This window comes from Protomyctophum bolini (assembly GCF_963924005.1).
Source record: "Protomyctophum bolini genome assembly, chromosome: 16".
NCBI classification, from domain to species: domain Eukaryota; kingdom Metazoa; phylum Chordata; class Actinopteri; order Myctophiformes; family Myctophidae; genus Protomyctophum; species Protomyctophum bolini.
Genome location: NC_137877.1, coordinates 42,671,539 through 42,685,584, shown reverse-complemented (window position 1 = coordinate 42,685,584; position 14,046 = coordinate 42,671,539). Strand labels below are relative to the sequence as shown.

Genomic DNA, 14,046 nt, shown 5'->3' with positions numbered 1-14,046 from the left:
TTCGTTATTAATACAACAAAAAAAATTAACCGTGATGTTTATAAGTAAAATCAAATAGCAGGATTAACATACTGAGACTCTGGTCTGTGGATGTGATGTTTGTCAGCTCCCTCCTCCTCCTCTCTCTCCTCACACTGACTCATCTTTGGTCTTCAGGAAACCTGTCAAGATTACACGCACGCACACACGCACGCATGCACACACGCACGCATGCACACCATGTATTTATTTAACCATTTATTTATGTCAACACAAAGTAGATGAATCGAAGGACACAAATATTATTGGTGCAGTAGAGTTACTTTTACAAAACCATGGGATGCGTTTTCATGATACAATAGACATGTCACTCAGCACTCTATGGGTAAAAGTAACGGTTTCTCCGGCATATATGGTGTTTTACCTCCTTTTGGGGAATCCCAGGTTGGTGAAACCCTCTAACAACCAGTCTGTGGGTATAATGTCCTAGTGAAACCCTCTAACAACCAGTCTGTGGTATAATGTCTAGTGAAACCCTCTAACAACCAGTCTGTGGGTATAATGTCCTAGTGAAACCCTCTAACAACCAGTCTGTGGGTATAATGTCTAGTGAAACCCTCTAACAACCAGTCTGTGGGTATAATGTCCTAGTGAAACCCTCTAACAACCAGTCTGTGGGTATAATGTCTAGTGAAACCCTCTAACAACCAGTCTGTGGGTATAATGTCTAGTGAAACCCTCTAACAACCAGTCTGTGGGTATAATGTCTAGTGAAACCCTCTAACAACCAGTCTGTGGGTATAATGTCTAGTGAAACCCTCTAACAACCAGTCTGTGGGTATAATGTCTAGTGAAACCCTCTAACAACCAGTCTGTGGGTATAATGTCCTAGTGAAACCCTCTAACAACCAGTCTGTGGGTATAATGTCTAGTGAAACCCTCTAACAACCAGTCTGTGGGTATAATGTCCTAGTGAAACCCTCTAACAACCAGTCTGTGGGTATAATGTCTAGTGAAACCCTCTAACAACCAGTCTGTGGGTATAATGTCCTAGTGAAACCCTCTAACAACCAGTCTGTGGGTATAATGTCCTAGTGAAACCCTCTAACAACCAGTCTGTGGGTATAATGTCCTAGTGAAACCCTCTAACAACCAGTCTGTGGGTATAATGTCCTAGTGAAACCCTCTAACAACCAGTCTGTGGGTATAATGTCTAGTGAAACCCTCTAACAACCAGTCTGTGGTTATAATGTCTAGTGAATCCCTCACAATTGATCACATTCAGAAGAACCTGAACCTGAATTCAGAAGAACTTTGTTGTGTATATATAATGCTCAATTCAATGACATCTGTCTCTCTGTGCGTCTTACTGTGAGCACAGTTTATGTTTTCAGCACAGTTCCCTCGTTTTTGATGCACAGCCAATGCCAGTTGGTACCACAAGGTGGAGCACTGCTCCCTCCCTTACCCATACCCACTTCTGTCAGGCTGTGATCAACTGTCTGCCAGTGAGTGTCAGATGGCTGCTAATGTTTTGAATTGACTTCTAAACAAGTTGTGATGGTGGGTTTAGGCTACTATGCTAAGCATTCAAATGACTGTCTCTCTCTCTCACTCACTGAATGAATTGAAATGCAAAAAATGGGCCATCTTCCCTGCATGTTTTTCCAGCATCAGTTCAAACGTTTTGGTAGGATATAAATAAGGCTGTGTGGCCAAACTGCAAATCTGCAATAATTATCGTATTGTAATTCGTAACTTTATTTAACCGTTATTCCTTTTTTCATAGAGTGTATTTGTATGTCATGTATTTAATGTTCAGATTAATTGAAAATGGAGGATAATTCAACAGATACAATGCCAAGGGGCTTGTCTTTGGTGTATAATATTAATTATATTGCACTGTCACTAACTTAAACTCAGAAAAGTACATTTAACCTTTATTTTTCTCGTCTCGTCTCGTCTATTTTCCCCCTCATCTTTTTTCTCGTCTCGTCCTTTTTTCTCGTCTCACCACACATCTAAAAGGCACGACTGCAATTCATCTTAATGTCTTTTATGGCGTGCACGGTCTGGGAAGAACCTGTTAAACAAGAGAATACCAGCACTCACGGAACTTTATCGTTTCAATTTCTCAGAGTAACGTTTTTCAGTTCCTTGTTCCTGACATGACAAGCAGGCGCGGAGATATAGGCGAGGCAGTCGCCTCAGGCCAGGGCTCAGGGGGCCGCTCCCGCATGCGTGGTATTAAACTGTATTCTCTCTCTCTCGCTCTCTCCCACAAACACGCTGTTAAGTTACCGCGAATAAAGCTACATTTCCTGTCAATAATAAGCAGTGTAACATGTAGTTCATTGGGAGGTAAAGGGTGACGCTGTATTGTGAAGGCCCCTTCACGGCGCAGGCAGGAAATCGAGTGTTTAAACTGGGCTGCTTGGCTGCACGTTAAGAGTAGACTGATTTGCTCCGGTCTGTCCGGTGGCTGTATATACAGTTGTTAGCCCTGCTCTGCAATAAAAGGTGAGTTTTGATTCTTTGAACAGTCAAAACAAGACCCAAAAATGACCACAGGCACTTTCAAAAGAGGGCAAGATAGATGGAGTAAAAGGTGGAATACAAACACAACAGCTCCATCCACATGCACTGAGTCTTACTTAGTGGAGGTGGGGTGAAGTCGCATGACAGGAATACCAACTTAAGACAACAACACCATCAGAAAGATGGACGGACATGCCCACGTGAACTTTACCACTTGAATTGAAACATTAAGAGACTATTTTAATCAACAAATCCCGAAGCCGTCCCATTCATCACAGCCATGTACAGACGGCAGGCGGCACAACTGTATGCGAGTAGCGGCCTTATACACCCTCCAGTATTTTATTAGCTCCGTTAGGAATGAATGGTTATGGATATACATTTTGACATGTGACTTGATTTTCAATTTGCTCCTTATATTGGGACCCCAGAGAACCGAAAGCTGCGCTCCTTATATTGTGACCCCAGAGAACCTGGGCTAGAAGAACAAACGTTCCGTCCTCTCACTGCATGTTACACTTTGCTAGTGCAACTAATTCACAGTATTAATTGTGAACCTTCATGAAACGAAATTATTAAATAATTAAACAGACTCTTAAAAACACATCAAGTTGGGTCACACTCTCCTGGCGCTGCCACACCTTTGTTGATTTACTCATCATTGGGGCTAATATTTGTCGGCCCCAGAGCCTATAGAAGGCTCTGCTCAGCCCTCTGGCCCCGTGAGGTGCACTGGCTTTTGACCAATGACAGCTTTATTATTTACTTTCTAATTCGTTTTCTCCATGTCCGTTGACGAAAACATGAAGTTAAGAGATTGGGGCATATCATCCAATGGATTAAAATAACGAAAGGAAAGAGACAAATATTATACGTTTTGTGGGTTTGAAATTCTTGCTTTTTGGGGCAGAGACAGACCGACACGGCTTATTGGACCCATAAAGATATAAGACACAAAGTTAAGAAACAAAATGGCTAGTTCAATCACATTGGAAGTGGCTCGGGAGACATCCTTTGGTTAGACATAAGGTTGGTGAGGGGTGCGTTAAGACGACCGGATTAAGGTTGGTGAGGGGTGCGTTAAGACGACCGGGTTAAGGTTGTTGAGGGGTGCGTTAAGGGTTAGGTTAGGTTTAGGTGTGCTGTCCCGTGGGAGGTTAGGTTATAGGGTGAGGGTTTGAGATGGTTAACATCGGTAGACAACTTGACTGCGTGTGCGTGCGTTTGTCTTGATTTGTGAGTTATCTTGGCACAGCGCCATGGGTGTGTACGCATAACAAAACCATGACGCTTCTATGCGACGATTGGTATGAAAAACAAAAGGGCCATGCCGATGTCTGCTATGGGGATTAATGTGGTTGACACGCACTGTAGGAGGAGAAGATGATGAGTTCAGATATGTACCAGTGCCACTGTCTGCTATGTTGTTTAAAGCTGCATTACACCTCAAGCAGACTGTAATTATGAAACCTTTTAATTAATTGTCTGGTTTGGGTGTTATTTTGTTCATAAAGTGCATGTGATCCTCAACACAGGATTTGATATATCCAGACTAACATTATTAGTATATTGCCTTCACCACCAATAACCATGATAGTACAGCACTATCTGCACCCTCACTATGCCAGCTTGTGAATGTGATCGACATTTGCATTAATGTTTTATTTTTGCCACGGACATGCAAAACAATTAAGTGATCAATGATATTACCAGAACACAAATGTATAGCCTACAGTACTAATAGACTCTTGACGTGGCATATATTGTCTACTCTATTCCACTGCGCTACACATTTTAAAATAAGTCACTTATCAAAAAAAGCCAATCTACAACTAAGCTCACAACACATTACGGCATGTTGTGACCATGTAGATCAGCAATTGTCCTTTCTTAGTTTCTTCTTAGCCTATAATGACATGCCCAAAATCAGGATGTCAGGGTTAAAGTAGTTAGATATATAGTTACCCAATTAACTTACCCAGCAAGACTGGGAAGTTATCCACTGTATACTGGCAGGTGGCCGTCCTGAGACAGGCATTACTGTATGTGGCATAATGCATGGTCCAAGTACAGTACATTCCATGTTTGGGATTTCAATAAAAGGGTCTTATACAGTAAGTACAGTTGCAAGAGAAAGGGACACTTGGCTGCAAAGCTGAATGGGTGTGCAGTTACTGCAGTATACTTCATATTAGGTTATTAAAGCTGAATGGGTGTGCCGTATACTTCATATTAGGTTATTAACCCATTCTGGCCGGGAACCCATTTTGGTGTTAGCACGATGTTATGCTTTAGCTATTGAAAAATAGCAGATCTACAAGCTCGTAGCGCGCCACCGAGTGGCGCGCTACGAGCTTGTAGGTCTGCTATTTTTGAAAAATCAAAGAACGACTGACATTTTTTAGAATCTGATCTCAGGTCAGAATGGGTTAATCAGACCAGTGTGTGTCCAGTGGAAACCTCGTATGAATCTGATCTCAGGTCAGAATGGGTTAACAAAAGAGCCACGTCGTAGTAAATCCTGTACATACAAACAAAGCGTGAAATGCAGATTTAAAGGTTAGGTTATTAAAGCTGAATGGGTGTGCAGTAATACTTCATATTAGGTTATTGCAGATGGCCTTTCAGAGGACAGTGTTACTTGGGGACATGAGGAGAGTTCTACAGGCTAAACTAGTTTTGTAGCTTAAATAGTTGTTGTCAGAACATTAAGGTGTGGCACTGTACTGTACTGTACTGTATGTTGATGAGTCAACTATGCAATGCCAATGGAAACATACCTGAGATTCAAAACAGATAATTAAGTACATGATGAGTGATTCATGACCTATTTCAGCATTTTTCAATATGTTCCGCCACTGGGATTTCTTATAGGACCTTTTGATATGTTGTTACTAACATATTTATGAAACAAAACAAGTTGAAGGAGTTTCGAGCAACTTCAAACTGTCTGTGGTGTTTCTCATAAGCACGAGTAGACGATAGAAATGACAAACAAGACACCCCGGGTCACCGGTGTGGTGGTACGGGCGCCCTAGGCTGCAATGGTTCGAATCCCGATCCCGACGACCTTTGCTGCGTGTTACTCCCCATATGCTGTGAGTTACTGTCCTATCAATAAAGGCATAAAAGCCCCAGAACATAAATCTTAAATAAGAAAACAAGAGTAAATCCTTTGAATAAAATGTTACATGCCCAGTTATGAATAATAATTCACTGCTTCAACTTATGAAATCTCATCTTCCTTCCAAATTCACACCACAAAGATGTTATGCGTAGTCATCAAATGTTTGTTTGAATCTTTACCTGTCATGAATCCCGTCCGCCCATGGTTCTGTACTGTACACCACCCTTGGTTCTGCTTCTGTACTGTAGACTTTGGACTGGATAATAAAATGACTTCTGTGTCCTGATTAGATAAAGTGGAGATGGGCGGAGAGACAGAGAGACAGAGAGAGAGGGACAGAGAGAGAGAGAGGGACAGAGAGAGAGACAGACAGAGAGAGAGGGACACAGAGAGAGAGAGAGGGACAGAGAGAGAGACAGACAGAGAGAGAGAGACAGAGAGGGACACAGAGAGAGAGACAGAGACATATTAGAAACATATTTGGCTCTAAACAGACAGTATACTGTGGCAGACTACACCTAACCACAGTAACTGATACAAACCTGAGAAAGACTTTGACAATGTGCACGGACAGTAGGGCTGACCCCAAAAAAACAGATTAATCGACATTCGATCGATAAGCACGGGAGTCGATTTTGAAATAAAAAAATCGAATAGTCATTAAAAAGAAAAGCTGCCCCTTTTGGTCCGCGAGCCGGCCCCTCCGTCCTCACGTGTTAACAAGGAAGTCAAGAAGTCCAAGACCACTTTGATGGAAAAATAGTTATGCAAAGTTGGCACCTATTATAGCGAAGAGGATTCTATCCATCCCTGATTCCTGCCACTACAACCCCTTCGGAGCGCATCTTCTCCAAAGCGGGATTTATTGTCTCTTTTCTGCACTAATATAATAAGTACGGTAGGGTGGGCAACTGGCGGCCCGGGGGCCACATGCGGCCCCCACCTTCACTTAATGCGGCCCACAGGTTAATATCAGAATACTGATATAATACTATTGATTTCAGCTGTTTGCAATTCCAAACATGTAAACATGACCCGCTTTAATTATACTTAATGACTAGTATTAAATGACTAGTACTTAACGACTAGTATTATTAGTATTGTCTTTTTGTGTCCAATGTATTTGTATTTAGTTCATAAAGATATCGTAACTAAAACTAAATGCATTTGAAAAATCGATAATTTTTTTGTTACTTTGCTTTACTTTTCAGGATTCTAATAAAACAAAAGCTAAAAATTATTCAGTATTTCAATTCCAGAGGGCCACATTGCATATATTACTGTCGTAGCAAAAATTGCTGATCTACAAGCTCAAAATTAGCCGATCTACAAGCTCAAAACGCGTCGCCGTAGATCAGCTGTTTTTGCTACGACAGTAATATGCAATGTGGCCCTCTGGAGTAAGTGTGGGAATATAGTGGCTCTCTCCACCGTCAAAGTTGCCCATCCCTAATTTTATTGCACTCTCAGAGACAGAGACGCTTTTTTGGTTGAGCGAGCGGTGCGGCTGCGCCTCGCGCAGCAACCACTCGTCTTGCTGCTGTCATAAAGCCTCGATTAAATGACGCTTTATTTCAGTTAATTTTACGGCAAGAGAAGCTAAATGCCATTCCTTTACACTTGCGTGTGCTGTTTCCAAAAAAAAACTACACACTGTGATGACGGAGCTATAGAGACAGAATTACACTTCTTAACACAATGTAAAAACTACACACTGTGATGACGGAGCTATAGAGACAGAATTACACTTCTTAACACAATGTAAAAACTACACACTGTGATGACGGAGCTATAGAGACAGAATTACACTTCTTAACACAATGTAAAAACTACACACTGTGATGACGGAGCTATAGAGACAGAGTTACACTTCTTAACACAATGTAAAAACTACACACTGTGATGACGGAGCTATAGAGACAGAATTACACTTCTTAACACAATGTAAAAACTACACAAAGAGTTTTTCCCAAAATTTGAAACAAATTTCCCAGAATTCCGAAGTATGACAGAAAGGGAGAAATTACCACTCCTTCTGGGGGAACAGAAACAATGTGCAGTTTTGGCTGCAGAATATGTCAATTCCTGTAACAAGTATTATTATTTTCTTTTCATTGATATTATGTTGTTATGTTGTCATATCTGTGATTGTGCTTTGGCAACACTTGTAAAATGTCATGCCAATAAAGCCTGTTGAAAATTGAGAGACAGAGAGAGACAGAAACAGACAGACAGAGACACAGAGAGAGACAGACAGAGAGAGAGACAGACAGACAGACAGACAGACAGACAGACAGACAGACAGACAGACAGACAGACAGACTTCATTTAACAGTTATTCCTTTTTTCATAGAAGTGTGTATTTGTATGTCATGTCTTTAATGTTCAGATTAATTGAAAATGGAGGATAATTCAACAGACAAAATGCCAAGGGGCTTGTCTTTGGTGTATAATACTAATTATATTGCACTGTCACAAAGAGTAATGAACAAATGTTTATCGATATATGTCTTTTACAAGCTAAGAGAAGGATAGCATTGACCTGGAAGAGGCCAGACAAACCAAGTATCACACAGCGGTTCAAGGAATTATGTTTATGTTTACCTTTGGAAAAGATTGCATTACATTCTTAAGGACAAACAAGAAAAGTTTCAGGAGGTGTGGGGGCGTTATATAAGTTATATAAAGAACAAAAATGTGTCACATTTAATGGATGGAGCTTTCTTTATACCAGTAATTGTCTTGTAATGTTCATTGTTGTTTTTTGTATGTTTGTATTGTCAGTTGTGTGTGTAAAAAAGGAAAATAAATACATTGTTAAAAAATATATATATTGCACTGTAACTAACTTAAACTCAGAAAAGTACATTTAACCTTTATTTGTTTTCTTATAAAAGGACAAAGTCTTCATTTTCAAAATTTCAATGATGCTGAGATTACAGAAGACATAATACAATACAGGCTGTTGAAAATATTTAAGGATATGTAGCTGTTGCTTAGTTTAGTATTGGAAACACTAAAGTATTCAATATTCAGAGATACATGTAGTATAGGCTTATTCTTAACCACAGGTTAAGTGTAAACACAACATACTAACGGCATAAATATATACTTTTATATATACCTGTGTACACCTTGTCCTTGTTGAGCAGAGCAGAGCTGGAGAGCACAGAGGAAAAACATCGCCCAAATGATCTTCAGACTGTTTGGGGGGGATGGAACGAGACACTTCCTCGTTCCGCCCACACTAGAGGAGCAGATCTACAAGCTCACAGCGCGTCGCATCGCGCCGCGCTGTGAGCTTGTAGATCTGATGGCTGCGACGTGACAGAGAGGGAGAGAGAGAATCACGCAGACCGCGTCCATTTTACCATATTATATTAAAGTTAATGGCAACGTGCTACCTATAGGTGCAATGGCAGCCCATTCATCCAAACAGAAAAGTCCTCTCTGATTGTATTACACAACGTCAAACTCACCAACATTGCAGCTGTGTGTTTGTTTCATAAAAGTCCACTGTAGACATGTTGTTATGAGCTACTTTGGGTCCTTGCAGCTGCTTATTTTTCTAAGTGCTGGAGTTTGAAAGCGCTTGTTAGACATCACTCAACTGCCCCTGGGTACCACCTGTTTTGAATTAGCACATAATGCAAGAGGCAGCAGGACGTTGCTTCAGGGAAAACGAGTGCTTCTAAACTCTGATGGAAACATGACTGCGGGTCTGCAAATGGTCAATACCGGTCCGGGCCCACAAGTAAAAACACTGTAACCTATACTTGGGTGATACTGGTTAAAGTAAAAACACTGTAACCTATAGGCCTACTTGGGTGATACTGGTTGTAAAAACACTGTATCTATACTTGGGTGATACTGGGTTGCCGAGGAAGTTCAGACGTGTGATCAAATAACTGATGTCCAAAAGTGTCTGTTGAGTAGAAATTAATATTTATTAGCTGCTTAAAGTCCTATACTTTGTCATACAAAATAAACATAACGTAAATCATCAAACGCACAGGAGAGGATACAGATCACCAGCCCTCATGATGAACACAGTCAAAAACTGGTTTACCTCTGCCACTGGTAACACCTGTGCCTGATTAGGGCCAGGGTTAAATACCTGTAACCATGGCAACATAGATTGGCAAATTGACAGGAATCATGGAAAACAATATGGTGGCTCAAATGGCTCTTATTCTTACAAACACATTTTTACATGTCCCTATGTAGGCTATATACTCTTTTTAAATGTAATGTGTTCATGGTCCACCACCTAGTGGACTCATTGTAAAACTACAGTTTAAACTACAGTCAGTTAATCTGACTCATCAGAACTGGCCTGTCCTTCCTTCCTCTCTCTCTCTCTCTCTCTCTACTTGACCTCACCCCCCCCGAACCCAACTCACCCCTACCCAGTGCCCACTTTGACAGGCTGGATGGCTTAGGGTCTTTTATCTTATTATTGTTTTATGTGAAACTCAAATTTGCAGAACAAATTGGCCAAAATAACAGCATTATTACGAACCCCATAAATGTTTTTTTTAACCTATTCCTGTGTTGCAGGTGTGGCTCAACAAGCGGGTATCTCTCAGACGCTTTCACATCAAGCAGTACAGCTGGGCCAGGAAGTTACACTTCAATGTTACATTGAAGGGGACGCAAGTCTCGCAAGTTGTTAGTACAACTTATTGACAGCAGCAAATACTACTTTTACTAAACAATGTATAATAGCAAAATACCAAGACAACATTGACAATTCCAATTACAGTTGTGACAATGAGGCTCGTGTTTTTGTGGAGATATGGACAAATTAGTTAAATCATGTCATCTTAAAATAAAAACTCAGAGGCTAGGGGACACTGGAAAGATACTTTTGTGGAGTAATGGGTGTACGTTCCCTTGAGTTTGGACCAGGAACCTTCCTAGAGATAAAAGGTATGTTTTTCCTCTGTAGTGTCATTTAGGTTTGAAGGATATGAAGTAAATGCATCAGATTAGGACTTAGTAATGATGATTAGGCCTACCTTTCAAAGGAGAGGAGCTGGGAGAGACCTCTGGAAATGAAACAACACTGAATGGCCACGGTAAATGTACATACAGTGAATTATGTTTAGGTAATAGTTTCTATAGTTTGTTTACAAAAGTGAAGGATCAACTTTACTTATGAAATAATTGTTGTGAAATAATCAGCTAATTCTTGGGGCTTGGTGATGAAGCGTTCACCCGATTCAATAAATGATGGTGTTTTGCTCATTTTTACTGTATCTCTACTCATGATTTGAGAGAGAATACTCCAGCGTTTCTTACCATCATGTATAATTTCTTCAATTCTAGATTGGTAGTTTAGGCTTTTTTCTGTTTATTTAATAATGTGTTCACTTAGTTTCTTAAAGAGTGATATGCTAGCCAGTCCTCTGATCTACCTGAATCTACAGAAACTCTATCTTTCATCAAGCTTCTCAGCGTTGTCAGCTTTTCATCTACTATTTTCAATATGCTTTGAAAAAAAAAGTAATTATGAAAGTTTAAATTCTGTTGAAACATTGTAACAATACAAATGTTCTCTCATGGGGTCTGATGGCTAAGTGTTGTGACAAGACCATAATTAGAAAATATCGTTAAGAACTTATAATAGTAAAAATAGGACTGTAGGAAACATTTTGTCAATCTTCTCACGGAATGCCTTGAATTATAAGAGCTGAAAAAGGTGTAGGCAATAATAGAAAATGTTTACACACTGCCGATGCCGTAATGGTGGGAAAACAAATGTAGGCCTAATTCTAGTCTTATTACATTTGCATTATGTTGAGTTGTTGAGTTTTAGTTTTCTAGTTTCGGTTAATTCAATTTGAACAGTTTTAGACTGAAGCATAACATGATGATAACACCAAAATGAGTTCCCGGTCAGAATGGGTTAGACATACCAACAGTCCTACAGGCATTATAGTTATTAGACAAACCCATGATTCAAACTTTTCATTTTTCCGTTTGGGGAAGCGATAGCAGTGGAGTGGAGATGAATATTCTGTGACTACTTAAAGTAGGCCTAAGCAAAAAAATAAATAAAAAGAAAGGATGGCACTGGGTGATAATGGGGTAACTGTGACGCCAGAGACACGCCCACACTACTTGACATCACCCCGAGCTGCTCCCACCCGCCCCCACAAGTACAACATATTTAGAATTAAAGGGGGTGAACGACACACCTTTAGATAACAGCAGAAATGTTAAGGATATAGAAAACACGTAAGGACGTAATGTGAAACCTTGTTTATTAAAATAAAATAACAGAAAAATGCACATGTCCCTCTCGTTTTCCCTTTTCTAAAGCTGCGTTCAGACCTGAATATGTATATTCGCCCCTTTTTTGCATTGATTTTGTATGTAATCGCGCCGCTCTAAACATCCAAGTCTGAACGCACCTTTACATTCCGGAATAGCCATTTTCGTAAAACGCAATTTGACGTTAATCTAGATCCGGGCGTGCTTATGGTCTTAGGCAAAATCGCTTAGATTGAGCGGAAATGTATATATATATATTTTTTTTTTGGACACTGCTCGAATTATTTTCTACATGTCTTTTGTAATAAGACGTACAGACATGTCTCATTCCAACAGGCCAGCATGGCCGGTCTGAGCTGCACTGCGCCCTGGATGTTATGTAATATTTAACCCATTCTGACCTGAGATCAGATTCTAAAAATGTCTTCTACATCCCGACAGTTTTCATTCTGACCCGAGATCAGATTCAAAAAATGTCTTCTATGTCAGTCGCTCTTCGATTTTTCAGAAATAGCAGACCTACAAGCTCATAGCGCGCCACCGAGTGGCGCGCTATGAGCTTGTAGATCTGTTATTTTTCAATAGCTAAAGCGTAACGTAATGCTAACACCAAAAGGGGTTCCCGCCCAGAATGGGTTAATGTGTACCACTCGTTATTAGATATACTAACGTCAGATTGAGATAAAGAAACAGCTACTGCGGAATTATCCATTAACAAAACAGAATACAACTAATTTAAGTATCCATCTATTCTATAACGATGCAGAAATCCACACATGGCAACAAACACTCCGTTCCCATTGAAAAGCGTAAGTAAAATTCCAGTTTGGTGTGTTGCCGCTTTCACAAAACCCCTATAAAATACACATAAGTGATAATAATCTGATTCTAAAAAAGAAATGTCTCTCTGCCACTGCCCATATGAGTTATGATAATGTAACAGTTTAAACAAGACAAACATGTCAACACAGTGAACAGCTATCAATTGGAGAATAAAGTCTATAGAATTGTTTTATTTAGGCATGTTGCTATTGTCAGATTAGATTATGTGATTCATATGACGTGTCATTTCCATCCTGGATTAGAATGAATGACTGCAAACTTGTATGTTTGTGAAGACAGCAGCGTTAAAGAACTAAGATATATTGTTCAACTTGCAGCACCTTCGTATTTCAAGATGTCCATTTTGAACCAGAGTTCTGTCTGTTCAGAGTAGGTCTACAAATGAAGACTTTACCACAAACTGATCAAGTGAAGTCCTTTTCCCCTGTATGGTTCCTCATGTGTTTTTTTAGATTATCCATTCGACTAAAGCCTATTCCACAAACTGTACAACTAAATGGTTTTTCTCCTGTATGAGTCCTAGTGTGTCCATTTAGATTAACTATTGCACGAAAGCCTTTACCACAAATGTTACAAGTAAAGGGTTTTTCCCCTGTATGAGTCCTCATGTGTGTCTTTAGAACATCCATTCGACTAAAGCCTATTCCACAAACTGAACAACTAAATGGCTTTTCCCCTGTATGAGTCCTAGTGCGTCCATTTAGAGTAGCTATTGCACGAAAGCCTTTACCACAACTTTTACAAGTAAAGGGTTTTTCCCCTGTATGAGTCCTCATGTGTGTCTTTAGAACATCCATTCGAGTATAGTCTTTACCACATACTGTACAAGTATACAGCTTTTCCCCTGTATGAACCCTCATGTGTGCTTTTAAATGATCATTTCGACTAAATGTGATGCCACAAACTGTGCAAGTAAAGGGCTTTTCCCCTGTATGCATCCTCATGTGCGCTTTTAGTAACCCAGTTGTAACCCAGCCTTTGCCACAAATCGTACACTTAAAGGGCTTATCCCCTGTATGCCACCGCATGTGTTTTTTCAGATCACCCTTTTCGCTAAAGCCTTTGCCACAAACTGTACAAAGGAAGGTTTTTTCCCCTGTATGAATCTTCATGTGCCTTTTTAAATCACTGTTCCTAACACAACCTATACCACAAACTGTACAAATACAGGGTCTTTCCCCTGTGTGAGACATTATGTGTGTTTTTAGGCCACTCACTCCGTTAAAGCTTTTGCCACAATGTATACAAGTAAAGGGCTTTGGCTTCTCCCCCGAGTGAGT

The 14,046-nt window shown here is 40.1% G+C and overlaps 1 long non-coding RNA gene across 1 annotated transcript; it reads right to left on the bottom strand.

Annotated features, from left to right (window-relative positions):
* Window positions 1-73: 73 nt before the first annotated feature.
* Window positions 74-8,823, bottom strand: LOC308330662. The gene is made up of 3 exons (XR_013965512.1): window positions 8,769-8,823; window positions 5,824-5,926; window positions 74-161 (listed from the first exon to the last, which is right to left on the bottom strand). It is a non-coding gene; the product is annotated as an uncharacterized lncRNA (long non-coding RNA).
* Window positions 8,824-14,046: the final 5,223 nt, after the last annotated feature.